Source organism: Jaculus jaculus, chromosome 9 (genome assembly GCF_020740685.1).
Source record: "Jaculus jaculus isolate mJacJac1 chromosome 9, mJacJac1.mat.Y.cur, whole genome shotgun sequence".
Taxonomy (NCBI): Eukaryota; Metazoa; Chordata; class Mammalia; order Rodentia; family Dipodidae; genus Jaculus; species Jaculus jaculus.
Window position 1 is genome coordinate 132,375,769 of NC_059110.1, and position 27,999 is coordinate 132,403,767.

General features: G+C 44.1%; 1 protein-coding gene across 4 annotated transcripts in view; it reads right to left on the reverse strand.

Annotated features, from left to right (window-relative positions):
- Positions 1 to 27,623, reverse strand: part of Helz (helicase with zinc finger) — a 181,032-nt gene extending 153,409 nt beyond the window's left edge. For 2 of the 4 annotated variants that reach the window (XM_045159247.1, XM_045159244.1), the window contains exons 1-3: positions 27,578 to 27,623; positions 26,078 to 26,135; positions 18,490 to 18,546 (exon numbers count right to left, since the gene is read on the reverse strand). The gene's annotated coding sequence lies outside the window, so the exon portion shown is untranslated. Of the gene's footprint in view, positions 1 to 18,489; positions 18,547 to 26,077; positions 26,139 to 27,577 lie in introns of those variants that run through there. The other 2 variants (XM_045159245.1, XM_045159246.1) reach the window with 2 other exon arrangements.
- Between the last annotated feature and the right edge of the window lie 376 nt (positions 27,624 to 27,999).

A 27,999-nucleotide genomic window follows, 5' to 3' on the forward strand; every position in this document is an offset into this window, starting at 1 on the left:
CCTCAGTCTTTACCAGTCTTGGTTTTTATATTTCATTTATTTATTTGCAAGGAGAAAGAACAAGTGTGTCAAGACCTCTATCATTGCAAACAAACTCCAGATGCATGCACCACTTTGTACATCTGGGTCTATATGGCCATTGGGAAACTGAACCCAGGTCATTAGGCTTTGCAAGCAAGCACCTAAAACACTGAGCCATCTCTCCAGCCCTACAGGTTTCTTTTTAAAGTCTCTCAGCTTTCCTTCAGTGGGCTGTAATTCCCAGTTTAGTTTAAGAGCACTTATATATTTATGGTTTTGTTTATTTCCTTTATAAAAACATATATTGGGGGTTGGAGAGATGGCTTACTAGTTAAAGGTAGTTGTTAGCAAAGCCTGTTGGCCTGGATTCAACTTCTCAACCACCCAAATAAAGCCAAATAGGCATTCCTTTACAGCAGCAAGAGAACCTGGCAGGCACACAAGTGCACACACATGCACACACATACATGCAAATAAACAAAAATTTTAAAATGTGTCGATTTGGATAAACTCAATTATCAAACAAAAATCAAAATGGGGCTGGAAAAACAGCTCAACAATTAAAGCCCTTGCCTACAAAACCACACAACCTGGGTTCAATTCTGCAGTACCCGCATAAAGCCAGCTGCACAGCGACGAATGCATCTTGACTTTGTTTGCATTAGCTGGAGACCCTGACAGGCCCATTCTCATTCATTCTCTCTCTCTCTCACCTAATAAATAAATAAAAACATTTTTTATATTTTATATTTTATTTATTTATTTGAGGGGGGAGGGAGGGAAGGACGGAGGCAGGGTGGGTATACCAGGGCCTCTAGCCACTACAAACAAACTCCAGATGCATGCACCACCCTGTACATCTGGCATATATCAGTTCTGGAGAACTGAACCTGAGTTCTTGGGCTTTGTAGGCAAATACCCTTACTGTTAAACCATCTCTCCAGCTCAATAAAAATATTTTTAAAAATCAAAAGGGGAGCTGGAGAGATGGCTTAGCGGTTAAGCGCTTGCCTGTGAAACCTAAGGACCCCAGTTCGAGGCTTGATTCCCCAGTACTCACATAAGCCAGATGCACAAGATGGGGCATGCATCTGGAGTTAGTCTGCAATGGCTGGAGGTCCTGGTGTGACCATTCTCTTTCTTTCTCTCTCTCTCTCTTTCCCTGTCGTTCTCAAATAAGTAAAAATAAATAACAAAAAAAAAATCAAAAGGAAGCCGGGCGTGGTGGCACACGCTTTAATTCCAGCACTCGGGAGGCAGAGTCAGGAAGATTGCTGTGAGTTTGAGGCCACCCTGAGACTACATAGTATTCCAGGTCAGCCTGGGCTAAAGTGAGACTCTACTTCGAAAAAAAAAAAAAATCGAGATGAATCATTTCTACGTTACTGTACAGACTTTGTCCATTACACAGAGGAATGGCATTACAAGATAATTACAAGAGTGGCATTTGGGGCTGGGAACTTCTTTGCTGTAGGGAATTGTCTTGTTCACAGTATTCTCTTTAGCAGCACCCCTGGCCTCTACCTTCTAGATGCCTTCTATATCCCCTAACTTGTAACAAACAAAATTATCTCTAGACTTTAACAAACATCTTCCTGAGGAACAAAACCAGTCTTTTTTGAGAACTACTGATAAACATAAGCACACAGAGCTTGCTTCTTAGATACCAGAAACAGGAGAGGTGTGACAGGACCCAGCTACAGCCACTGGGGAGGCTAAAGCAGGAAGAGCGAAAGTTCAAGCCTAGCACAGGTATTGAGCAAGACCCTTATCAAAATTTAAAACAGCAAAAGAGGGCTCGAGATATAGCTCACTGGAAACTAGTTAAATCCCCAGTACCTTGGGGGTGTGGGACAGAAAGAGACAAATACACAGATGCTAATTAGCAAATTAACCCTGTAAAACTTCCAGCTCAAGCCAGGCGTGGTGGCGCACGCCTTTAATCCCAGCACTTGGGAGGCAGAGGTAGGAGGATCGCCTTAAATTCAAGGCCACCCTGAGACTTCATAGTTAATTCCAGGTTAGCCTGGACTAGAGTGAGACCCTACCTCAAAAAAAACAAAAAACTTCCAGCTCATACCTAGACAAATATTACAAAAAGAAATAGCATGCAAAACCAAAACAAATAATGCACAAGCTAAAATCCACCCTTGAGCCAGATGCAGCATGGTGATGCAGAGGACAGCTTGTAGCCAGAGAACCAGCCTGGAGATACACCAGCCTCACTCCCCAGCCGTGTGCCTGGAGCAAATAACTTAAACCCGAGGATTTCCATTTGATCACCTCAAACCAAAAACCTACCTCTTAGGGTGTGTCTGTGTAAAGTACTTAAAAGAGTATCTGGTACTGTATTTACAGAAAATAAAAGATTATTCTAGCCAGGCGTGGTGGCTCAGGCCTTTAATCCCAGCACTCAGGAAACAGAGGTAGAAGGACTGCCATGAATTCGAGGCCATCCTGAGACTACATAGTGAATTCCAAGGTGAGACCCTACCTTGGAAAACCAAAAAAATAAATAAATAAATAAAAAACACCACAAGATTATCTATGTACTTGACAAAGGATTTCCGCTGGGTACCTGAGGATGACCTTCAAGTTCTGATATTTCTGCCTGGGGACTTAATGTGCTGCTAGGGGTAAAACCCAGGGCTTTGTGCATGTCTACTAACTGAGCTACATCCCCACCTGAATTTTATGTAATTCCTACTTGACAAAGGAATGACTTTCACCTGTATTCATCTCAATAAATAGGTAATGAATATGCAAAACAGCCACTGGAGAAATCAAAATATTTGCATGTCACTGACAAAACCAATGAAACCATAAAACTTCCTATGATAGGCTAGAGAGATGGTTTAGTGGTTGAGGCATTTGCCTGCAAAGCCAAAGGACCTAGGTTTGATTCCCCCAGAACCAATGTAAGCCAGATGCACAAGGTGGCACATTCATCTGATGTTTGTTTGCAGTGGCTAGAAGCCCTGGCACAGCCATTCTCATTCTCTCCCTATCTCTTTCTCTCAAATAAATAAATAAAAATAAAACATAAGAAAGGAAAAGCATTTTTTAAAAACTGGCCATGAAGTACAATCACAAAGACTACTGTTAACATTACCCACCAAACATATTAGCCAGGGAGATCTGGGTAACATTTAATATACAACTAGAGATACAACTTTTTTTAGGGGCACTATTAAACGCAAGGAGATTGGGATAAAATGGCCTAGCATAGAGTTAAAAGTCCATAATGCATTAGGTTCAGATGCCTGCTTCAGAAGTGGGCATTAGGCTTCTACCACAATCAACTGTGTGAATCAGATCCTAATCCCAATTATTAGTAAAGGGGAACTTCATTATGGTGAAGTTTCAACTGTTTTTCCGAGTTTTTCACAACACAGCATGACTCTGCTATACAGTCTTTCAGAAGAGGCTAAAATGCTTATTATTTCTAATATAAAAACTTCCAGGACTGCAGAGATGGTTTAAGCAATGAAAGACACTTCATTATAAAGTGTGTTGGCCTGAGTTTGATTCCCAAATACCTACGTAAAGCCAGATGCACAAAGTGGCCCATGTTTCTGGAGTCCATTTGCAGAAGCCAAGAGGACCTGGCACACCCAGACTCTAACTACTAGCTTCCTCCCCCTCTGATCACAAATAAATAAAAATATTTTTAAGGGGAACAAAGACCTAGGTTATCCCAATTTCATGTTCCAACATATTAACAATTTCATGAAGGTTTGTTTTGTTGTTGTTGTGTTTGTTTGTTTTTTTTGGTTTTGGGTTTTGTTTTTTGTTTGTTTGTTTGTTTTGTTTTAGTTTTTCGAGATAGGGTCTCACTCTAGCCCAGGCTGAACTGGAATTCACTATGTAGTCTGGGGTGGCCTTGAACTCAAGGCAATCCTCCTACTTCTACTTCCCAAATGCTGGGATTAAAGGCCTGCGCCACCCCAGCTTCATGAAGGTTTTGTAGTTACAGAACAAAGCAAAGTCATAAGTCAAGGCACTTTTCAAATGTACCAGGTAGGTGGGTTACAACAAAGCCAACAAAGTGGGTGTTCCCATCTGCCTTGACTTGTTTCTCTTCCAATTAAGTTATCCAAGGGCTGGAGAAGATGACTTAGCAGTTAAGGCATTTGCCTGCACAGCCAAAAGACCTCAGTTAAATTCTCCAGGACCCACGTAAGACATATAAATGCACAAGGTGGAGCATGCATCTGAAGTTCGTTTGCAGTGGCTGGAGGCACTGGTGCGCCCATTCTCTCTCACACACTCTCTCTACCTCTTTCTGTCTCTTTCTCTCTCTCAAATAAATAAAGTATATTTTTTAAAAAAATTATCCAACCAGGCATGGTGGCGCAGGCCTTTAATCCCAGCACTGGGGAGGCAGAGGTAGGAGGATTGCCATGAGTTCAAGGCCACCCTGAGACTCTACAGTGAATTCCAGGTCAGCCTGAGCTAGAGTGAAACCCCACCTCGAAAAAGAAAAAAAATAAGTTATCCAAATTAGGACTGGGAGATGGCTTGGCAATAAAGGCATTTGCTTGCAAACCCTAACAGCCCAGGTCCAATTTCCCAGCATGCATATAAAGCCAAATGCAAAGCAATGCTTGCAGCTGGCACTACATTGGCAGTGACAAAGACCTATCCATGCCCATACATGCACCCACACAGATGAGTAATTTTAATTATCCAAAATTTCAAAAATTTAAAATGAAAACACTGTTACTTTAAAAGTAGGCATGCCTATAATCCCTGCACTCCACAGGTAGAGGTAGGAAGATCAGAGGTTCAAGGTCATCCTTGGTTACCTAGTAAATTTAAGACCAGCCTGGGATACATTGAAACCCTGCCTCAAAACATACACATGGCCGTTGTGGTGGTATGGCCTTTAATCCCAGCACTCGGGAGGCAGAGGGAGGAGGATCACTGTGAGTTTGCGGCCACCCTGAGACTCCATAGTAAATGCCAGGTTAGCCTGGACTAGAGTGAGACCCTATCTCAAAAAACAAAAACAGTCCAGGAAGCTTTGAGGAAATATCAACACTTGGTCATTGTGAAAGGTAACTTGTTTAACAAGGTCTGGAGAGATGGCTTAGTGGTTAAGCCCTTGCCTGGAAACCTGAGGACCCCAGTTCAAGGCTCAATTCCCCAGGACCCACGTTAGCCAGATGCACAAGGGGGCACACACATCTGGAGTTCATCTGCAGTGGCTAGAGGCATTGGCGCACCCATTCTCACTCTCTGCCTCTTTCTCTCTCTGTCACTCCCAAATAAATTTTTTTTAAAAATTAAAAAAAAAAAAAACACATATACATGCAGCCAGACATAGTGGCACTCACCTTCAGTCCCAGGGCACACTTTAGTCCCAGCACTTGGGAGGCAAAAGTAGGAGGACTGCTATGAGTTAAGGCCACCATGAAAGTACATAATGAATTCCAGGTCAGCCTGGGCTAGAGGAAGACCCTACATGGAAAAAAAATCAAACACACACACACACACACACACACACACACACAGAGTAACTAACTGCAAATGTCTATCCTCGTGAGGAATATTTACATGGACTACAGACAAGAAAGCCAGAATCAGAAACCAAGTCTCAGAGTGTAATTCAAGTCCCTTCACTTCTCTGATCTGCTGCTAACCAATAAAAAGAGAATGACAGCATGTAACAATCATTGTTTTGCAGCCAGGTATCCAAGTCTTTATGATGATTTCCCTTTGACGAGTGTCCTCTGCTCCCCGCCCCCATACAAGTGGCTCTGAGGCGCTAACTTCACCAGAAGTGACATGAGACCAGAACTAGACAACCAGGCCCTCACACTCACCCCACAGGGCTTGGCTCAGGCTAGGATAAGTGACCATGTAAGTTTTACATGTAAAACTTGTTTTTTCTGGGCTGGAGAGATGGCTTAGCGGTTAAGCGCTTGCCTGTGAAGCCTAAGGACCCCAGTTCGAGGCTCGGTTCCCCAGGTCCCACGTTAGCCAGATGCACAAGGGGGCGCACGCGTCTGGAGTTCGTTTGCAGAGGCTGGAAGCCCTGGCACGCCCATTCTCTCTCTCTTCCTCTATCTGTCTTTCTCTCTGTGTCTGTCGCTCTCAAATAAATAAATTTTTTTTTAATTTTTAATTAAAAAAAAGTTTTTTCCTTTAGTATTTCTTTTATTTCTTTTATTTATTTATTTATTTATTTTTTTATTTGAGAGAGAGAGAAAGAGACAGAGAGAGAGAGACCGAGAATGGACATTCAGGGCCTCCAGCTATTGCAAACAAACTCCAGACACATGCAAACCCTTGCACATCTGGCTTATGTGGGTCCTTGGTCCTTTGCAGGCAAATGCCCTAACAGCTAAGCCATCTCTCCAACCCTCCTTTTTATTTTACTTGACAGAGAGTGGCCTCTAGCCACTAAAAACAAAATCCAGATGCATATGCCATCTTGTGCATCTGGTTTATGTGGGTCCTAGAGAAACTAACCAAGGTTCTTTGGCTTTACAGGCAAGTGCCTTAACCACTAAGCCCTTTCTCCAGCCCTTAGCTTTTGTCTGTTTATTTTGTTTTGTTTTTCTAGGTAGGGTCTTGTTCTAGACCAGAAGGCTGGCCTGGAATTCATTATTTAGTCTCAGGGTGGCCCTGAACTCATGGCAATCCTCCTACCTCTGCCTCCTGAGCGCTGGCACTGGCATTAAAGGTGTGTGTCACCACACCTAGCTAAAACTTCTTATACTAAGGCCTCTGAGAGACAAATACTCTTTCCTCCTATATCTAAAACCAGAGGAGCTGAAATAGTATAATATACTAAGGCCATCTTTCTTAAAAAAAAAAAAAATCAAGTTTATTCATGGAATGAAACTGAATCTTTGCATTTAAGCAAGCCATAAATTTCTTCCTAGATTATCCACCCTACACTCTACATTGCTATTTCAGACAGGTGGAATCAAGAAAATCCTAACTGATTAACCTAGATAGATGAAAAGAATCTGAGTTGAAATGAGCTGAGGAGATAGCTCAGTTGGTAAACTGCCTGCAATCTCCAGTGCCTACAGAAAATGCCAAGCATGGTGGTACATCCCTATACTGCCAGAGCTGAAGAGGCAGAGACAGGAGCATCCCTGGGGTTTGCTGGTCAATCTAGCCTAACTGGCAAATTTGAAGCCAATGATAGAAAAGGTCCTAAGGAGCAAAACCTAAAGTTGTCCTCTGACCTCCACAGGCCTGTGCACATACAGGCATATACACCTGCACAGTAGAAACAGAAGCAGTACGTCGGCTGCAGCTGCTGCTTTTACCTCAGCACCAACTTTGCCGCCTCACGCAGTCGAGGCTCGACTGCTACTCCAAACTCAAATGAAAGCACTCTGTACTAATTTCATACAGAGCTGTAAGTTAGTGATCACAATGTGAAAAAGTGCAACAAACACATACCCATAAGCCAATAATCTCCTTTAGACAAAAATCTGATGTGTCCCCAAGACTTAGAAGTCTAGAAATTAGCCTCAATTTTTCCATAAGATTGCATTTTATGACTTTTGTGTACCTGTGAAGGTTAATGTTCTTTGTCAACCTGGCTACATCCCAAACCATATAGGAGATTTGTCTCTGTGTGTGTCTCTCAGGGAGTTTCCAAAGAGGTTTGACTGAGGAGGAAAGACCCACCCTAAATGCAGCTGACACCATCCCATGGGATCCCAGATTAAACAAAAAGAGAAAGACAAACTATACAGCAAGCAATCATCTCTCCGCTACCTGGGGTCTGTCCAGATGTGGGCAAGCAGCATTCAGCCACCATCCCTCCCTATATTAAGAAAGCCTGTACTCTAAAACTGTGGAGAGATAGCTCAGCAGTTAAAGGCACTTACCTGCAAAGCCTGAAGGCCTAGGTTCAATTCCCCAGTACCCACATAAAGCCAGGTGCACAAAATGGCATATACTAATCTGGGGTTCATTAGCAGCAGCCAAGAGGTCCTGCCATGCCCATATTCCTCTCTTTCTCTTCCTCCCCCACTCTTTTTTTATTTTTATTTTTTTGTTTTTCAGAGGTAGGGATTCACTCTAGCCCAGGATGGAATTCACTGTGTAATCTCATAGTGGCCTCGAACTCACAGCAATCCTCATACCTCCTACCTCTGCCTCCCAAGTGCCGGGATTAAAGGTGTGCACCACCATACCCAGCTCTCTCTCTCCCTCTCTCCCTCTCTCTCTCTCTCTCTCTAATAAACATATTGGACTTTTATCAAACTCAACATTTAATATAGCATTAAAAGAATGAAAATGACAAAAAAATGAGAAAAGGTATTTGCAACAAAAAAGAAAGAAAAAGTATTTGCAAATCAAATATCACATATCTGAAAACGCTGAAAAAGAATTTTTATTAAAACACTTAAAGACCAGGCTGGAGAGATGGCTTAGCAGTTAAGCACTTGCCTATGAAGCCTAAGGACCCCTGGGGTTCAAGGCTCGTTTCCCCAGACCCCATGTAAGCCAGATGCACAATGTGGCGCATGCATCTAGAGTTCGTTTGCAGTGGCTAGAGGCCCTGTTGTGCCCATTCTCTATCTATCTGCCCCTTTCTCTCTCTCTCTGTTGCTCTCAAATAAACAAATAAAAAATAAACAAACATAAAAAACTTAAAAGACCTTACAAACTCACTAATAAGAAAATTAAAAAAAAAAGCTGGGTGGGGTAGTATATGCCTTGAATCCCAGAACTCTGGGAGGCAGAGGTAGGAGGATGGCTGAGAGTTCGAGGGCACCCTGAAACTACATAGTGAATTCCAGGTCAGCCTGAGCTAGAGTGAGACCCTACCTTAAAAAAAAAAAAAAAAAAAAGTGGCTGGGCTGAACAGATGGCTTAGCATTTAAGGCACTTCCCTGCAAAGCCTAAGAATACAGGTTCAACTCTCTAGGACCCATGTAAGCCAGATCCACAAGGCGGTGCATGCATCTAGAGTTCATTTGCAATGGATAGAGGGCCTGGCGTGCCCACCTCTCTCTCTGCCTCAAATAAATAAAAATAAATATTTCATTTAAAAAATTTAAATGTGCTATTAATAAATGAAAATGAAATGAAAAATTCTTTCATTTTACTTCCTATGAAGGTTTAGAATTAGGAATGAAGCCTCAGAAACAACATCTCCAAGTAGACCAACCACTGAAGGTCATTTGGCACAAAATGAAGGATACTTTTGAAGAATTCCATCATAGCTAGATGGCTGGTCCAGGTCCAAAAGCAAAGACTCAAAGAACAACGAAATCAATAGCACACCACAGAGGCAGTAGGCCGACTAGTCTGGAGCAAGACATTTTCTGTCAGAGAAGGGACATTCTCCTCCGCTGTGAACCTGTCTGTCACAGAACAGAATACTCACCAAACCACCTTGAAATTACATCATGAAATCTACTTTTTTTCCCCTACCTCAGACTCTTGAGAACTGAAGTTACAGGTGTGTGTCAATCTGTATTTATTTATTTTCCTAGCAGAAAGAGGAGAGGCAGAGAGAGAGACAGAATGGGCACGCCAGGGCCTCTAGCTGCTGCAACCAAGCTCCAGATTCATGCAGCGCTTTATGCATCTGGCTTTACGTGGGTACTGGGGAATTGAACCTGGGTCATTAGACTTTGCAGACAAGCATGCGCCTTTAACTGCTAAGCCATCTCTCTCCAGCCCCAAAATCCACCTTTTCTTAGGAAAAAAGATAATTGGCTGTGGCATTATATGCCTATAATCCCAGCATTCAGGAGACTGAGGCAGGAAGATCACTACAAATTCAAAGTCAGCCTGGGAAACATAGCAAGAGTCTATCTCAAAAAAAAAGTCTCGAGCTTAAATTAATTTCATTAATATTATTAGCCACGGTCTTTTTTTATCTCAAAAGATCTGGAAGTCCTGTATCTGAGTAGAAACAAGCTTTCAAGAGCAAAAGTGAACAGTGATCAAACAGCAGGTGCCAACAGTAGAAATAAACTTTCTTCAGTCTATATTCAAGATGACTTCCGCATCTGTCTGCTATATTCTCTCTAGTAAGACAAATCTTATCTACTTCATAATTAGCTTACGTAGAGTCACACTGCATTTGTAAAGGCTTTGAAAGACTAATGAGTTATGCTAAGTATTACAACTCTCTCCCTTGACAGAAACTGCTAACAATTTTGTTGTTGTTCTTCTGTCACGCTGGGGATTGGCTCCCGGGCCTTGGGCATGCTAGGCAAGCACTCTGCCACTGAACAGTATCCCCAGACTCATAACCAATTCTTGATTAGACCCAAGATATCCTATATAAATGATAAAACCATGGAAGAAGTTAAAAGACAATCTAAATTCAAGATGACTTCTGCATCTCTCTTTAATATTCTCTCAAGTAAAACAAATCTCATCTACTTCATAATTAACTAATGCAAAAAGTAGGTGCTTAGACAAAGCGCCCAGCCAAAAGGAGCTGATGGGAAGAAAGATTTTTATTTTGGCCGTACAGCCTCAAGGGAAAGCTTCATAATGGGAGGGAGGAAAAACATGCCATGAGCAGAGGCTGGAAATCACCTCTGCCACAGTAGATGGAAACACCAACAGGAGAGACACAAGTTCTGGTGAGGGGGAGCTGCCTAAAACACCCCTAAGCTGGCCCCAACAACACACTTCCTCCAAAGCAAGACTCCATCTACGAAATTACCACCAGTTAGGGACCAAGCATTCAAAGCACATGAGTTTATGGGCCATCTGTTTCAAAGCACCACATGGGATGTAGCTCAGTTGGTAGAGCACCTGCCTACCATGAACAAAGCCCAGGGCTTGACACTGCAATGCATAAGACCAGACATGGGAACAAATACCTATAATTGAAACAGAAGGATCAGGAGTTCAAAATCAGGTACACAGCATAATTGGAAACCAGCTTAACTACATGAGGCCTATCTCAAAAAAAAAAACTTCACTTGGGCGTGGTGGCTCACGCCCTTATATCCCCCAGCACTTGGGAGGCAGATGAAGGCAAAACATCATGAGTTCAAGGCCAGCCTGGTCTACACAGCAAATTCAGAACCAATTGTCTCATAAAAGCAACAACAAAGCTGGGCATGGTGGTGCATACCTTTAATCCCAGCATTCAGGAGGCAGAGGCAAGTGGATCTCCGTGAGTTCAAGGCCACCCTGAGACTACACAGTTAATTCCAGGTCAGCCTAGGCTAGAGTGAGACCCTACCTCAAAAACACACACACACACAAAAAAAAAAAAGCAACAACAGGGGCTGGAGAGATTGTTTACTGGGTAAGGTGCTTACCTAAAAAGCCTAAGACCAGCAGGGCGTGGTGACACACGCCTTTAATCCCAGCACTCGGGAGGCAGAGGTAGGAGGATTGCCTGAGTTCGAGGCCACCCGAAGACTCCATAGTGAATTCCAGGTCAGCCTGAGCTACAGTGAGACCCTACCTCAAAAAAAACAAAAACAAATAAAAAAATAAAAAATAAAAAGCATAAGACCAGAGTTTGATTCCCCAGTACCCACATAAAGGCAGATGCACATGCATCTGGAGTTTGTTGCAGTAGTTGATGGACCTAGTGTGTGCCTATTCATTCATCTTCTCTCTCTGCTTGCAAATAGATAAAAGTTTAATAAAAAACAGCAAAGAAAATATTAATAAAACTTGAGGAAAAAAAAAACAGCAAAAACAAACTAGGCAAGGAGGCACACACCTTTAATCCCAGCATTCAGGAGGCAGAGGTAGGAGGATCACCATGAGTTCGAGGCCACCCTGAGACTACATAGTGAATTCCAGGTCACCCTGGATTAGAGTGATACTCTACTTTAAAAAAAGAAAAAAAGTTTCTGGGCTAGAGAGATGGCTTGGCAGTTAAGTGCTTGCCTGTGAAGCCTAAGGACCCCAGTTCGAGGCTGGATTCCCCAGGACCCACATTATAGCCGGGTGCACACATCTGGAGTTCGTTTGCAGTGGCTAGAGGCCCTGGCACACCCATTCTTTCTCTCTCTCTATCTGCCTCTTTCTCTCTCAGTCTGTCATTCTCAAACAAATAAACAAAAATAAAATTTAAAAAAAAGTTTCTGTATATAACAAAATGAAAAGTTTTTAAATAAGGACTAGAATAGAGAGATTCCTCAGTGCTTAATGCATTTGCCAGTGTTTTCTTGCAAAACCTGATGATCTGGGTTCGAGTTCCCCAGTACCCTCATAAAGAAAGCCAGATGGGGCTGGAGAGATGGCTTAGTGGTTAAGCACTTGCCTGTGACACCTAAGGACCCTGGTTTAAGGTTCGATTCCCCAGGACCCACATAAGCTAGATGCACAAGGGGGCACATGCATTTAGAGTTTGTTTGCAATGGCTGGAGGTCCTGGAATGCCATTCTCCATTCTGTATCTATTGGCCTCTTTCTGTGTCTGTTGCTCTCAAATAATAAAAATTTAAAAAAAGAAAGCCAGATACACAAAGTGACATGTGAGTCAAGTTTGTTTATAGTGCCCATTCTCATTTTCTTGTTCTTTCTCTCTCTGCTTGAAAATCAATAAAAAATATAAAATAAAAACTTTTTTATGTCAGGCATGGTGGCACATGCCTTTAATCCCAGCACTCAGGATGCAGGGGTAGATGGATTTCTGTGAGTTCAAGGCCACCCTGAGACTATATGGCAAATTTAAGGTCGTCATGGGCTAGAGTAAGAGCCTAGCTCAAAAATAAAAATAAAAAGGGAAAACCATTATCTGCCCAATATAACTACCTTTGGGGGACAGATGGCTTAGCGGTTAAGTCATTTGTCTGCAAAGCTAAAGGATCCCGGTTCGATTCTCCAGGACCCATGTAAGACAGACATACAAGGTGGTGCATGCATCTAGTGTTTGTTTGCGAGGCCCTGGTGCACCCATTCTCTCTCTGCACCCCCACTTTCTCAAATACATAAAATATATTTAAAAATAAAATAAACCATGGGATATTTTTTATAATCATGGAAGTTGTTAATTAAAAAATTTAAGTATTTTTAAAAGGAAAAAAATTAAATTAAATTTTAAAAATAGAACCTTTATTTCAGTTTAGGCTGGCCTGAAACTCAGAGACCCTCCTACTTCTGCCACCCCCCAGTGCTGTGATTAAAGATATGTATGCATCACCACGCCCAGCTTTTTCACCTCTGTTCTCTAAACGTATAAACACACCAAATAAACAAGAAACATTAGGAGAGACCAAGCCTATGGAGAAAAGGCTAGAAAACACATTCACCAATCATCATCTATTTGAATAAACTCTTTCACCAAAAGGTAAACACCACTGAATTCCAAAATCAATTGGGACTTGGGTACAATAAATTTAAATGTTAAACCAGGCATGGTGGTGCACTCCTTTAATCCCAGCACACTCAGGAGGTAGAGGGAGGATTGCCGTGAGTTCGAGGCCAGCTTGAGACTACATAGTGAATTCCAGGTCAGCCTGGGCTAGACCAAGATCCTGTCTCAAAACAAAACAAAACAAAAAAAGAAAAAAAAAAAGACATGCTTTACTTTCTTTATTTATATTTTGAAACAAGCGTTTCATATGCTGAAGATCAGGCCAGGCTGGCCTGATGCAAAGTGGTGCATCTGTGATCCCACTAGGAGGTGGGACAGGAGAAACTGAAGATCCAGGGACAAACTTTTTGACCACATTCATCTGCAACACCGACAGACCATGTCTCAAAGAAGGGGGAACACAAACAACTCCTCTGACTCCACATTTATTGGGTGACATGTATGCACCCATACACCTCCCCCACACACACACAAATGAATGAATAACAGTCGAGGCCTAAAGAGACATCTCAGTGGTTGAAGGTATTTGCGTGCAAGCCTGCCAACCTGAGTTCAATCCTCTTCAGTGGCCATACTAAGCCAGAAGCAAAGTGGTATATGCACCTGTAACCCCAACACACTTAAGGAGAGTCCAGAAATCTCTCAAGCAGCAATGGTAACAGTGACCCTGTCTCAAAGGAAGGTGAAAGAAGAAACACCTTGAGATTGTCCTCTGATGTCCACATGAGTGCCATACCACACGAATGCCCATACACATATACACTTAAGTATGTAATAAAAACACAGACTTGGGCTGGAGAGATGGCTTAGCGGTTAAGCGCTTGCCTGTGAAGCCTAAGGACCCCGGTTCGAGGCTCGGTTCCCCAGGTCCCACGTTAGCCAGATGCACAAGGGGGCGCACGCGTCTGGAGTTCGTTTGCAGAGGCTGGAAGCCCTGGCGCGCCCATTCTCTCTCTCTCCCTCTCTGTCTTTCTCTCTGTGTCTGTCGCTCTCAAATAAATAAATAAATAAAAATTTATAAAAAAAAAAAACAAAAAACACAGACTTGAAAGTGTGGGGGGGGGAATTTCCATGGGATATTTTTTTTATAATCATGGGAAATGTTAATAAAAATTTAAAAATAAAAATTAAAAAAATAAAGGCGAGCCGGGCATGGTGGTGCACGCCTTTAATCCCAGCACTCAGGAGGCAGAGGCAGGAGGATTGCCATGAGTTCAAGGCCACCCTGAGATGACAGAGTTAATTCCAGGTCAGCCTGGACCACAGTGAGACCCTACCTTGAAAATCCAAGAAATAAAATAAAATTTAAAAATAAAGGCGTTAAAAAAAAAACAGACTTTTAAACGTGCTGTAAAAACACAAAGTTGGAGAAACTACAATAGCCCAGAGGAAATAACAACTATAATATGGAATCCTAGAAAGATTCAAGAACAGATAAAGGACATTACTAGAAAAACTTGGTGAAAATCAAATACAGACTGAAAATTAGTTAACAGCAACTTACCAATGGTAGTGCCTTAAATGTGACAAATGTGCTATGGAATTTAAAATGTTAACAATGGAGAAAACTGGGTAAGACAAAGGCTATATAGAACTCTGATCTATACCTGCAACTTTCCCAAGATTTAAAATTATTCCAAAATTTATGCCCATTCCAAATAAAAATGGGCATCTTCGGCGATAAGATTAGTTTCTCCTAATACACCTGCATTTTACGATTTTGAACAAGCAACAAGTTTCATTGTCACAAAAAATAAACAGCCTTGGTCTCAAGAGATTGAATAATTAGCCCAAAACATAGATAACATAGGAACTGGGCAGTTAATCTGAGTTCTCTTCACTCAAAGCCCTTTCCAGAACCCAGGAACCACCTGACAAGCCATGCAGCTCTCTTTACTCACAAGCACACAACTGAGGGCCAGCGAATGCCCTCTCCAACCTACTCCACTGAACCTGCTGCAAAGAAGGCAACGGCTGCACCACCACTGAGACCTGCGCAGTCAGACGAATGCCCGGGGACTGATGCTCTGCTCTCCACTTTTCTGTCAGAAAGTTCCCGTGAAGTTATTCTCGGGCCAGGGAGGGGGCTCAGTGGGACTGAAAAAATAAAATAAGACGACTTGCTGCACAAGCATGGGGCCTTGAGTTCAGACCCACAGAACCCACGTAAAATGCTGCAGGTGGCCCCACGGTCTCTGGGGCTCAGGCTAGCTAGTCTGGAGGAATCAGTGAGACCCTGTTCTCGAAGGCACTGTGAGTTAGAAGGCACTCTGAGACTACACATGAATTCCAGGTCAGCCTGGGCTAGAGGGAGACCCTATCTCGGGGAAGGGGGCGATGATAAGGTGCAAAGTGACTGAGTCACTCGACTCTGAATTCTGGCCTACGCATACATGAACATACATACCACATGCACCCATACACATGAACATGCATACATATATGCATGTATACCACACATATACACACACATGCCAAAAAAAAAGTCGTTATCCAAAACGAACTGGGCTACTGGCATCTTAACAAACACTGCTGTCTGGGTGAGGATTTTCAGCATTTCTCAAGCCCGGGCATAGTGGCAAGTCCTGGACTGGAAACCAGACACTACAGACTTCACTCTGCATGAGTTGAGAAATCGCTGAGGCTTCAAGCTTCTAAAGACCTGAACTTTCTTAGCTGTTGTCCCAATAAATCTCTTAAGCTCTTTCTATGTTAAAAATTATTACTGAGCAGGGCATGATGGCACACACCTTTAATCCCAGCCCTCAGGAAGCAGAGGTAGGATCACCATGAGTTCAAGGCCACAGTGAGACTACATAGTGAATTCCAGGTAAGCATGAGCCAGAGTGAGACCCTACCTAGAAAAAAAATATTACTGAGGGTTGGGGAGATTGCTCAATAAATAAAGCACTTGCCAAATTGGAGTATCCACGTTCAATCCCCACATTCCACATACAAAGCAGTAAATTGAAGCTGGGCGTCGTGGCAGACGCCTTTAATCCCAGCACTCAGGAGGCAGAGGTAGGAGGATCACCATGACTCCAAGGCCACCCTAAGACTAAATAGTGAATTCCAGGTCAGCCTGAGCTACAGTAAAACCCTACCTCCCAAAAACAGAACAGAAATAGTCTTCTAAGGGCTGAGGATGTAACTATGGTAGAATGTTTTAGCTAGCATTCCCAGGACCTGAGTTCAATACCCAGCATTACAAGTAAGCATGCAAGTCTTCTAACTTCTTTGGAGAAAGGTAAGTGTTTGAGTTAGAGTCTCATATATCCCAGGCTGGTCTGGAACTTGCTGTGCAGCTGAGGTTAACCTTGAGCTCCTAATTCTTCTGCTTCTACCTCCCAAGTATTTATATCCCACATATGCACCACCATGCCCAGCTCAGTCTCATAATTGTTTTCTGAAGTATTTCCACTTTATGTCTAACAAGACCAAGAAAATTAATCAAACCATCTTTAATTAGCAAGAAATTCCGCAACAGATAATAATATGAAGGGCTAATAGCATAAGAGGTAGTACTGAACATTACGGGGGAAAGTCCAAACTTTTGAGCTGGGAAGATGACTCAGTGGGTACATACAAGTGTGCAAACCTGAGTCCAGATCCTCAAAACCCACATAAAATGCCAGGCTGTGATCCTGCACTGGGGAGGCAGAAACGGGAAATCCTTGGGGCTCACCTACTAGCTAGTCTGTGAAAACCATGACCCCTAGGTTCAGTCAGAGACCCTGTCTCAAAAAGTAAGGTGGGGCTGGAAAGCTGGCTTAGCGGTTAAGGTGCCTGCCTACAAAGCCAAAGTACCAAGGTTCGATTCCCCAGAACCCACATAAGCCATATGCACAAAGTGAAGCATGTGTTTGGAGTTCATTCCCAGTGGCTGAAAGCCCTTGCATGCCCATTCTCTACCTGCCTTTCTCTGTATCTCAAATAAATAAAAATAAAAGTAAGGCAGGGCATGGTGGCACACACATTTAATCCAAGCACTCAGGAGGCAAAGGTAGGAGTTTGAGTTTGAGGCCACCTGAGACTACTTAGTGAATTCCAGGTCAGCCTGGACTAGAGTGAAACCCCACTTTGAAAAACAAAAATAAGAAGTAATAAAAATAAAAGTAAGGTGGACAGCCAGGTGTGGTGGTGCACAACTTTAATCTCAGCACTTGGTAGGCAGAGGTAGGAGAATCGCTGAGTTTGAGACCACCCTGAGACTACATAGTAAATTCCAGGTCAGCCTGGGCTACAGTGAGACCCTACCTCTGGGGGCGAGGGGGGGAGTAAGTTGGAGAGTAATCTTGTCAACCCCTGACCTCCACAACACACACACACACACACACACACACACACACACACACAACAGCTCAAACTTGTGTTTCCCCTGATATGTTCTTATCATTTAGATACTTTAAAACACACATATGCACATATATACACCCACATACACGGTGATCCATGACCCTGCATGCAGATAAGAAAGCAACTCAATGTTTAACCTTTAGAACACAGGGTGATTAGCACTCAAGAATGCTGACCAAAAGCTGAAGAGTCTCTCCAGCTGCAATTACTCAAAGACGCACTCATCCTCGATGCAGACATTCTTTTAGGACAAAAGTAGAAGATTAACCCACCCTTGCTTCTTTCCACACCAGCCTGACACCGCAGGGCAGGAGGCAGTCTCTTCAGAGGCGGCTCATCACCCAGTCTACTCCACAAGGAGCCAGCTCGGTCGGGTCCTGCAGCTCCGTTCCCAGTCTCACCTCGTCTGACAGCACTCTGCTCTACCCCACGTCACCCTTTCTGGCCAGACTTTCTTGTCCAAGTCCAAACAGGACCAAGGTACAATGACAATATGCATGAACGTGTCAAAATGAAATCCATTACTCTGTACACTAACTTTAAAAATTAAATTAGCCGGGCATAGTGGCTCAAGCCTTTAATCCCAGCACTGGGGCGGGGGGGGGGGGGATTGGTAGGAGAATCATCTTGAGTTCAAGGCCACCCTGAGACTACATAGTGAATTCCAGGTCAGACTGGGCTAGACTGAGACCCTTCCTCAAAACGTAAAAAAAAATAATAATAATAATAATAATAATAAATTAAACTAAAATAGAAAGTCTCCCTTGTCACTTTTTCAGGAAATACCAAGTTTGTATATATAATGCTCTCCTAAACCTGACTTACCTGCAGTTCACTGCACTCGGTATCACCCAAATAGCCCATCAGAGCTCTTTATAATTTCTGAAAGAGAGAGAGAAGAAGGTTTTAAACACTTGGTAGAAAAGACCACTAATTGCTGGATGCGGCAGCACACACCTGTAATCCGATCACATGAAAGACTACGGCAGGAGGATCCGGAGTTCAAGGTTATTCTACAAAGGCTACAAATCAAGACACTGTCTCAAAACAAAACAAAAAAATAGCATCATTTCAGAAGCATGAAACTACTATTCACAGCCTCTGGTCTTCAGTCTAGTGATGGAACCAAACGTCCAAGCAGCAGCCCCCAGAGATCAAAGGACCAGTAAGTGGAGCACTGACCTGCGACAACCCTCGCGAGATCAAAGGACCCTACACTGAGACGGGCCTCCGAGAGCACAGCGCACTTCACTGAACTTGTGCTACTACCGAGCTGTGTGACTTTGGGCAAGTCAATTTCCCCAGGCCTACATGTCCTCATCTGGAAAACAAGCAGTCAGACTAGCTAGAGATAGCAGAGCAGGCTGTCCCATCATTATACTCGTCAGGTCACAAATTCCCCCTTTTGAAAACTGGCAATGGGGCTGGGGAAATGGCTCTCTGGTTAAAAGTACTTGCTTACAAAGCCTGACAACTAAGGTTCAATTCCCCAATACCCACGTAAATCCACATGCACAAAGTGGCACATGTGTCTGGAGTTCGTTTGCATTAGTAAGAGATCCTGTGTGCCCTAAGCTCTCTCCTCCTCTTTCCTTCTCGCTCTCAAATAAATAAAATATTTTTTAATTTATTTTAGTGCCAGGCATGTTGGCAAACACCTTTAATCCCAGGACTCAGTATGCAGAGGTAGGAGGATCACCGTGGGTTCGAGGCCGCCCTGAGACCACATAATGAATTTCAAGTCAGCTTGGGCTAGAGTAAGCCTTACTTCCTGCCTCAAAAAACCAAAAATATAAAAAATTTTATAGCCAGGTGTGGTGGTGTACACCTTTAATACCAGCACTCAGGAGGCAGAAGTAGGATTGTCATGAGATCAAGGCCACCCTGAGACTACAGAGTGAATTCCAGGTCAGCTTGGGCTAGAGTAAGCCTTACTTCCAAAAACCAAAAACCAAAAACATCTCATTTTATTTTATTTATTTATTTGACAGAGAGAGAAAGAAGCACAGAGAAAGAGAGAATGGGCACACCAGGGCCTCCAGCCACAGCAAACAAACTCCAGATACATGCGCCACTTTATGCATCTGGCTTACATGGGTCCTGGGGAATCGAACTGAAGTCCTTTGCTTTGCAGGCAAGCACCTTAACTGCTAAGCCATCTCTCTAGCCTCCAATTGGACCACAGAGATGGCTTAGCAGTTAAGCACTTGCCAATGAAGTCTAAGTCCCAGTTTGATTTCTCAGGACCTACGTAAACCAGATGCACAAAGTAATGCATGCATTTGGAGTTCATTTACAGTGGCTGGAGGCCCTGGCATGCCCATTCTCTCTCTCTCTTTCTCTCTGTCTGTTGCTCTCAAATAAACAAAAATAAAGAATTTTTTTTAAATAGAAATAACTGTCCTGTATGCTGTTAACAAGAATTAGGGATGATGAATTATAAAAAGCCCATAGAAAATATATTATGCAGTTTATCATAAAATGGAACAGTGGTAACTTATTATCACCATTCCCAAATCCCAAGATTATATGAATTCAGTTCACAAATATTGTTTTAAAACATCAACAAATCACCAAATGTGGTGGCACACATCTACAGTTCCAGCACTCAGGAGGGCTGAGGTAGGAGGATTGTCATGTGTCTGAGTCCAGCCAGAGACACAGGTGTTCTAGGTCAGCCTAAGATACAGGGAGACCTTACCTCAAAACAAAACAAAAAAGGTCAACAAATCAAAACTTTCCCTGGTGGGCCACAGAACTAACTGCCCAAATGTCTGACCATTCGATGCTATCTTAAACCGACAGTAGTTTCAGATTATCACTGCTACTTACACCACAACACAGCACAGCGTCCCCAGTGCCACGTTCAAGTGCTAGTTCCATGGCCACACCTGCCTCGCTCTTTTCACTATGGCTAGTACACTTGGATCACAGAGGTCGTCCAAAAGCTAAATGGTACCAGCTATTCGCCAGACCCACCCAGGGGAGCAAGACTAGAAACAGAAGAGAACAGGCTTTTTTTCTTTAATCTTTTTTATTAGTTTACTAAATTAGTTTACTATAAGCATGCCTGGCTTTTACAGAAAATAATCTTTAAAATTATATTGGGCTGGTACAGTGACACAAGCCTTTAATCCCAGCATTTGGAAGGCTAAGGTAGAAGGACTGACATGAGTTCAAGGCCCACCTGAGATTACACAGTGAATTCCAGGTCAGCCTGGGCTAGAGAGAGACTCTACCTCGGAAAAAGAAAAGAAAGCCAGGCATGGTGGTACATGCCTTTAATCCCAGCACTCCAGAGGCAGAGGGAGGAGGCCACCCTGAGACTACAGAGTGAATTCCAGGTCAGGCTGAGCTAGAGTGAGCCCCTATATCTAAAAACAAAACACAAAACAAAAAAAAAATTTTTTTAATTAAAATTAAAGAGGCCAGGTGTGGTAGTACATGCCTTTAATCTCAACACTTGGGAGGCAGAGGTAGGCGGATCACCACCCTGACACTACATAGTGAAATCCAGGTCAGCCTGAGCTAGAGTGAGATCCTACGTTTAAAAAAAAAAAAAAAACTGGGCTGGAGAGATGGCTTAGTGGTTAAGGCGCTTGGCTGGAAAGCCAAAGGACCCTGGTTCAACTCCCCACTACCCACATAAAACCAGAAGCACAAGGTGGCACATGATTTGCAGTTAGCCAGACACACTGGCACACCCATGCTATCTATCTGCTCCCTCCTTCAAATAAATAAACATTACACATACTGACTACTGACAGGAACCATAAGAATATTTCCCCAGTAGAGTAAATTTCCACAGAGGCAAATTCAAAATGTGCCAAAACACCTAAACTATGACAAAGAACTAAAATTCACAACCATTCATACTTCAGAATTGGTCAGTCAAAAACCTGCCATGTGCTGGGTGTGATGGTGCATGCCTTTAATTCCAGAACTCAGGACACAGAGGAGGATCGCTATGAGTTCAAGGCCACCCTGAGACTATATAGCGAATTCCAGGTCAGCCTGGACTAGAGGGAGACTCTACCTCAAAAATAAATTAAGTAATTAATTAATTAATAAACCTGCCATGCAGCCCTTGAACACTCTGATTGAGGGCTGGAGATGGCTCAGTGCTTACTTGCAAATCCAAGTGGCCCAGGTTTGGTTCCCCAGTACCCATATAAAGCCAGATGCACAAAGTAGCACAAGCATCTGGAGTTTGTCTGCAGTGGTAGGAAGTCCTGGGTACCCATATCACCACCCCCTCTCAAATAAATGTAAAAAACAACTTTTGGGGGGGTTTTCGAGGCAGGATCTCACTCTAGCCCAGGCTGACCTGGAATTAGTCTCAAGTTGGCCTTGAACTCACAGCAATCCTCCTACCTCAGCCTCCAGAGTGCTGGAATTAAAAGCATGTGCCATCACACCAGCAATAAAAAGCGGGTGTGGTAGCATATGCCTTTAATCTCAGCGCTTGGGAGGCAGAGATAGGAGGATCCATGAGTTCAAGACCACCCTAAGACTCACAGTGAATTCCAGATCAGCCTGAGCTAATGAGACCCTACCTTGAAAAGTAAAAAAAAAAAAAAAAAAAATTTAAGCCAGGCATGGTGACCCACACTTTTAATCTCAGCACTCTGAAGGCAGAGGTAGGGGATCATCAGGAGTTTAAAGACACCCTGAGACTACATAGTGAATTCCAGGACAGCTTGGGCTAGAGAGAGACCCTACCTTGGAAAAAAAAAACAAAACTTTTTTTAAAGAAAGAAAACTTTGAATCATGGGGTTTTTGTTGTTTTTACTCAAAAGCAAGATGAACGCATAAACTCTAGTTAAACTAGACAAGTTCCTGCTATTCATTAACATAGTATGCACGTACGCATGTTCACGCACATGTTCATATCCATGTGTGTGAATGAGGGGGGATGCTGCACCTTAGTGCACCTGAGGAAGTACGAGGACAACTTTTGGCTTGTCCTTCTACTCATTTTTTTTTTTTTGAGGCCAGCCCAACAGACTGGCTACAAACACACACACACACACACACACACACACACACACACACGGTGTGTGTGTGTGTCAGTACCAGAGAGGATTGGTGTGCCAGGACCTGCAGGCACTGCAATCGAACTCCAAATGTGCCACCTTGTACACATGAGAGACCTTGTACATGAGTCACCTTGTGTGTGTTTGGCTTACATGGGATCTGGGGAGTCAAACATGGGTCCTTTGGCTTCCCAGGCAAGTGCCTTAACTGCTAAGCCATCTCTCCAGGCCCTACCTCATTTCTGAGGAACAGTCACTTGTTCACCTTTACTTTGCAAGCTCTTGGAAAATTCTGGTCCTTCCACCTTGCCATAGGTGTGCTGAGGTAACAGAAGCCAGTGAAAGCTGCCAGCTTTTACAGTCTGTGGATGTGAACTCAGGTTTTCAGCATGCATGGCAAGTGCTTTATCCACTGAGCCATTTCCCCCTTTTTTTTTTTTAATTAACACTTTCTGCTCTTAAAGAAACTGACCCAGAGCTGGGCATAGTGGCACATGCCTTTAGTAGGAGGACCACCATGAGTTCGAGGCCCCCCTGAGACTACAGAGTGAAATCCAGGTCAGCCTGAGCTAGAATGAGACCCTACCTCAAAAAAAAAAAAAAAAAAAAAAACTGACCCAGTAGAATTTACAAGAGTATATATACTGATGTGATTACTGATTTAGACTGGAAACCTTAAATTTCTTTGAGATAACTAAAAGGTAAACAATAAATATTTTATATGTATGTAACATATATATACTCATACATATTGCACACATAATATAATATGCATCTTGCACATATAGATGTCTTCATATTATATTTGCAATAGTCTTAAAAAGAGAATACTGACTGTATCAGACTCAGAATTTCTCAAGAGCACACTGTCTCAGCCATTCCTGAAGTGACTAGACCAGTGTTCTATGCTTCTTCTAGGCCAGGCTACAGAAGTAATCCTGTCACAGCCATACACAGAACAGAAAAATATGCTGATGCAGCCACCTCCTCCATGACACACTTCTCTTCGAGAAAACATTTCAAAGTATTACTTAGCAATCCAACTGCATTTGCAAGTGTGTTTACTTATGTTTATGAAGGTATACAACCCTAGGCACCCTACTGCTTGTCCTGGGCAAGTATTTGCATTTTACATGTAGACTGGCAGACAATTATAGACTAATTTGCATTCAATATTAATGCCAACCCTACTTCTTCAACAGAGCACAGAGATGCGCTTATAACATCTGGTCGCTCTGCAGCACTCTAAGACTTTCATCAATACTCTGGAAATTGTTAAGTTTCACAGGCCCTGCACATGCAGGAATGACTTCTTCTATTTTGGCACAGTTCCCCTCACCAGTGAGAATTGCACATTCCAACATTCCATAAATGTGTATGGAACTCAATATAATGAAGATTGAATATTTATGCTTTTTTAAAATGAAGTCATTTACTAACAATTGCATAAAAGCAAATTCCCAAACTAATAAAGTCACCAGACTGTACTGGCTCCCAAAAAATAAAGCCTTACCTAAAAATAGTGTCCCAGCTTACCAGCCAAAAGGACAGACTAAAAAAGCCATGTCTTTATTCAGCTCAAAGACACAGACTTCTCTCTACCACAACCTTCAATACTATGGTATTTCCCATTTTAGAATACTCCATGTAACAAACTATTTGGTGGCCAACCACTAACTTCACTTTGGAGTGAATACTAACACTTGTATACATGTGTGGAAACTGGGAAAAATGCCTCGACACAATGCAAGCCAATAAACATAAGCCTCACAAGATTACCTACTTGTAAATACTCAATTTTAGACTACAAACGAACACCTCTGCAGGCAAAAAGCAGATACTTGGCTCCTGTCCACAGAATTATCTATAGGTTTAAAAAAAAAATGATAAAAGTGGCCAATGCCTTTAATTCCAGCATGGGAGAGACAGAGATAGAAGGATCACTGTGAGTTCAAGACCACCCTGAGACTACATAGTGAATTCCATGTCAGCCTGGACTAAAGTGAGACCCTACCTTGAAAAACCAAAAGTAAAAAAAGAAAAGAAAAAGAAAGATCAGTTCACTAACATATATCTATCAATAATGTCCTTTTAAAACATCACAAATTAGGGTACTTTGAATTTATACATCATACATGACCAGGAAATAACAAAAAAATAGTCATCCTTAATAAGCTAATAGAGCTCAACACTACCCTTTCTATTTTGAAATCATTGCTAGAGAGACATGCCATTTCTCAGAAAAGAAGAGCAAAGGCCTGGGAATGTAGTTCAGTGGTACAGTTCTAGCATGTGTGAGGATTTGGATTCCATCCATAGCAACCACACACACACACACACACACACACACACTCTCTCTCTCTCTCTCTCTCTCTCACACACACACACACACACACACACACACACACACACTACCCACCATAAATAACTACATGCAATAAAATAGAAGCAGAAGGGGCTGGGGAGATGGCTCAGTGGTTAAGGTGCTTGTCTGCAAAGCCTAAGGACCCAGGTTTGATTCCCCAGTACCAATGTAAAGGCAGATGCACAAAGTGGTACATGCATCTGGAGTTTGTTTGCAGTGGCTGGAGGCCCTGCTGTGCCCCCCTCCTTGAAGATAAATAAATAAATAATATTTTTTTTCTAAATAGAAGAAGAACTGTTTGACTTGCCTAAAATAAGTCTTTCCAATACAAAGGGCGTACTTTACAGAGTCCCACAAACTGCAGATACACAAACCCCATATATCCAAGCACATATACTCAATGTAGAGTAAGCAACGGACAGAAGAACAGATAAAATTAAGACATCCAATTAAAGTTACGCAAGGAAATTCGAAGAGGCGAACTATAATTACTCCTGGAGAAGACAGTGATCAGGATAGCTGCAAATAACATTTGGCTCTCTGGACAAGCTCCACTATGTCCAAATATGTTGGAGCCACTAAAGAAAAAAAAAAAAAAAAAAAGAATGGTAGGGCTAGGGAGATGGCTTAGCAGTTAACACACTTGCCTGCAAAGCTTAAGGGCCTGGGGTTCGATTCTCCAGGTCCCACATTAGCCAGATAGATGCACATTGTGATGCATGCATCTGGCAGAGGCTAGAGGCCCTGGTGTGCCCATTCTCTCTCACTCTCTCCCCCTGTCCCTCAGTATCTAATAATTAAATAAAACGATAAAAAACAGTTAAAAAAAAAAAAGAGTGGCATATCAATCAGTCTTTCTTCCTCAATCTAGCCCTACGTGTATTCCATTTGGCCCAGTGATAAATTTGGAAAATAAAGAGGGCCCCACCAAATTGCTGAGCTTGGGGCTTACTATTATGAGTTGGTTACAATAAAGTATGAAAGAGAAATCATTTTTAACTGGAGTCTCACCTTACACATCTCACTAGCACTGTTGAGTTCATTAGTGATCAACTGCTTCATCCAATTCCTGAGGCAAACAGAAAAGTACAATGTGTGTCAATACAATACCAGTAACAGGCACTCTCAGTGACAAAGTTTTTATCAACTTCAGAAAGAACACGAAGACTTTAAAATGGAAGAACTGACAAAAACAACACTGTTAAGTTTGGTAAACAAATGTTTGACCTAAAAATGAAAATACTGCCTCTCAACAATACATTACAAAACGTTCGTTAAATCGAAAACATAATCAAGTCTTATTTTCCAGCACTGATTAATCTTACTTATAAAAAAAAAAAAAACAGGAGGGAAAGAAGCGAAGGAAGCATACAAATATGTATGAGGAGGACAAAATAAACGAACACCAAACTACCCAAGATAGCTCCCCCCTCACCCCCCCCCCCCCGCCTTCCTGTGCTCTGGGAACCCACTATCTCTGGAGTTAAGACTTTTTTATTGTATTCATGACTTGCCTGAAAAGTTGTAAGGGAGAAAGAATGACAATTTGAAATCGCAGCAGCAGCAACAACAACAAAGAAAAAAAAAAAAAACCTAAGGTTCGGACCCCACAAAAAATCTGGACTCTCAGCTTCCAGCCCAGTGCGGAGGACCCTCCACGGAGGCCAGGGGAGGGGGAGGGGGGGCGGGGAGAAGGGACGGAGGACTCCCGGTAATTTAAAGGAGAGAAATCAAAGTTGTTAACTAAGACCGCAGCGCCCCAGCCCAGGACCAAGGGACCCCAGGAGCACCTCCAGGAAGTGCTCTTGTTTTTATTTTTGTTGGTGCGCTTGGCCCGGCGCAGAAGCATTTCCGAGGAAGGGGGAGGAGGAAGGGGGCTGGGGAGGGGGGGTTGGGGTTCGAAAGGGAATCGCGGGGCCGGGCCCCGGGCGGGGGAGGGGCGCCCCCCTGACCCACTTCCCGGGCCCCGCGGCCCCCTCCCCCGCGGCTCCTCACCTCGGGGCCGGGGGAGGCGAGGCGGGGCCGGGCGGGGCGGGGCGGGGCGGGGGGGAGGCCGCCGCGCGCACCCCACCCCCCGCCGCGACCCCGCCGAGCCCCGGGCGGCCCGTGCCGGAGCCGGCCTCCCTCCCTCCCTCCCTCCCTCCCTCCGTTCCTCCCAGGCCCGGGCGGGTGCCGGGTCCGCCACCTCCCCCCGCTCCCCGCCGCCCCCGACCCCAGTGCCCGCGCACCCCCACACCCCGCGGAGCCCCCGCGCGAGCCGCGGAGCGGGACCCCCCCCACACCCCGGGCACGGGGAGGAAGCCGTAAACAGCCCCCCAGCCGTCCGGGCCTCGCCTCGGACAGCCCCGCTTCTCAGGCCCCGCGGCGGGCCGCCCGGACCCCGCGCCCCGGGGCCGGGGCCGCGCCGCTCGCGGCCGGGCACGCCGACAGGGAGTCGAGGCGTCTCCGCGCCCAGCTCGGGCGGCTCCCGACGCCGCCCCGGCAGCCGAGGACCGGGAAGTCGGGACTTACCTGTCATTACTTTCTACGCCATCTTGGATCCACTTGTCAACGTCCCCACAAAGCATTGTGGGTAAGAAAGCCTTTAAAGCGGCCCCCTCCCTCGGCCCGCTCCCGCCTCCGCCGCCGGCGCCGCCCCCTCCGGCCGCGCCTCCCGCCGGAAAGTTGCCCCGGGCGTCCCGCCGGGTCCCCGCGCCCCGCCGTTCGGCCCCCCTCGGGGCCCGCCGGAGTTGGCACGTCCGAGTCGAAGCCGATTGCAAACTGCGGCTTTTGGGGGTGTTCACTCTGCTCCCCGCCCCGGCCTTTCCCCCTCCCTTGCCTCCCTGCCTCCTCTCCTCTCCCCCCCCCCCCCGCCCCACACCGTGGATCCCACCAGGGTTCCTTTGGCCCCGCCGCCCTCCGGCCCCTGGCAAGCAGACACCCCACGTCTGCAT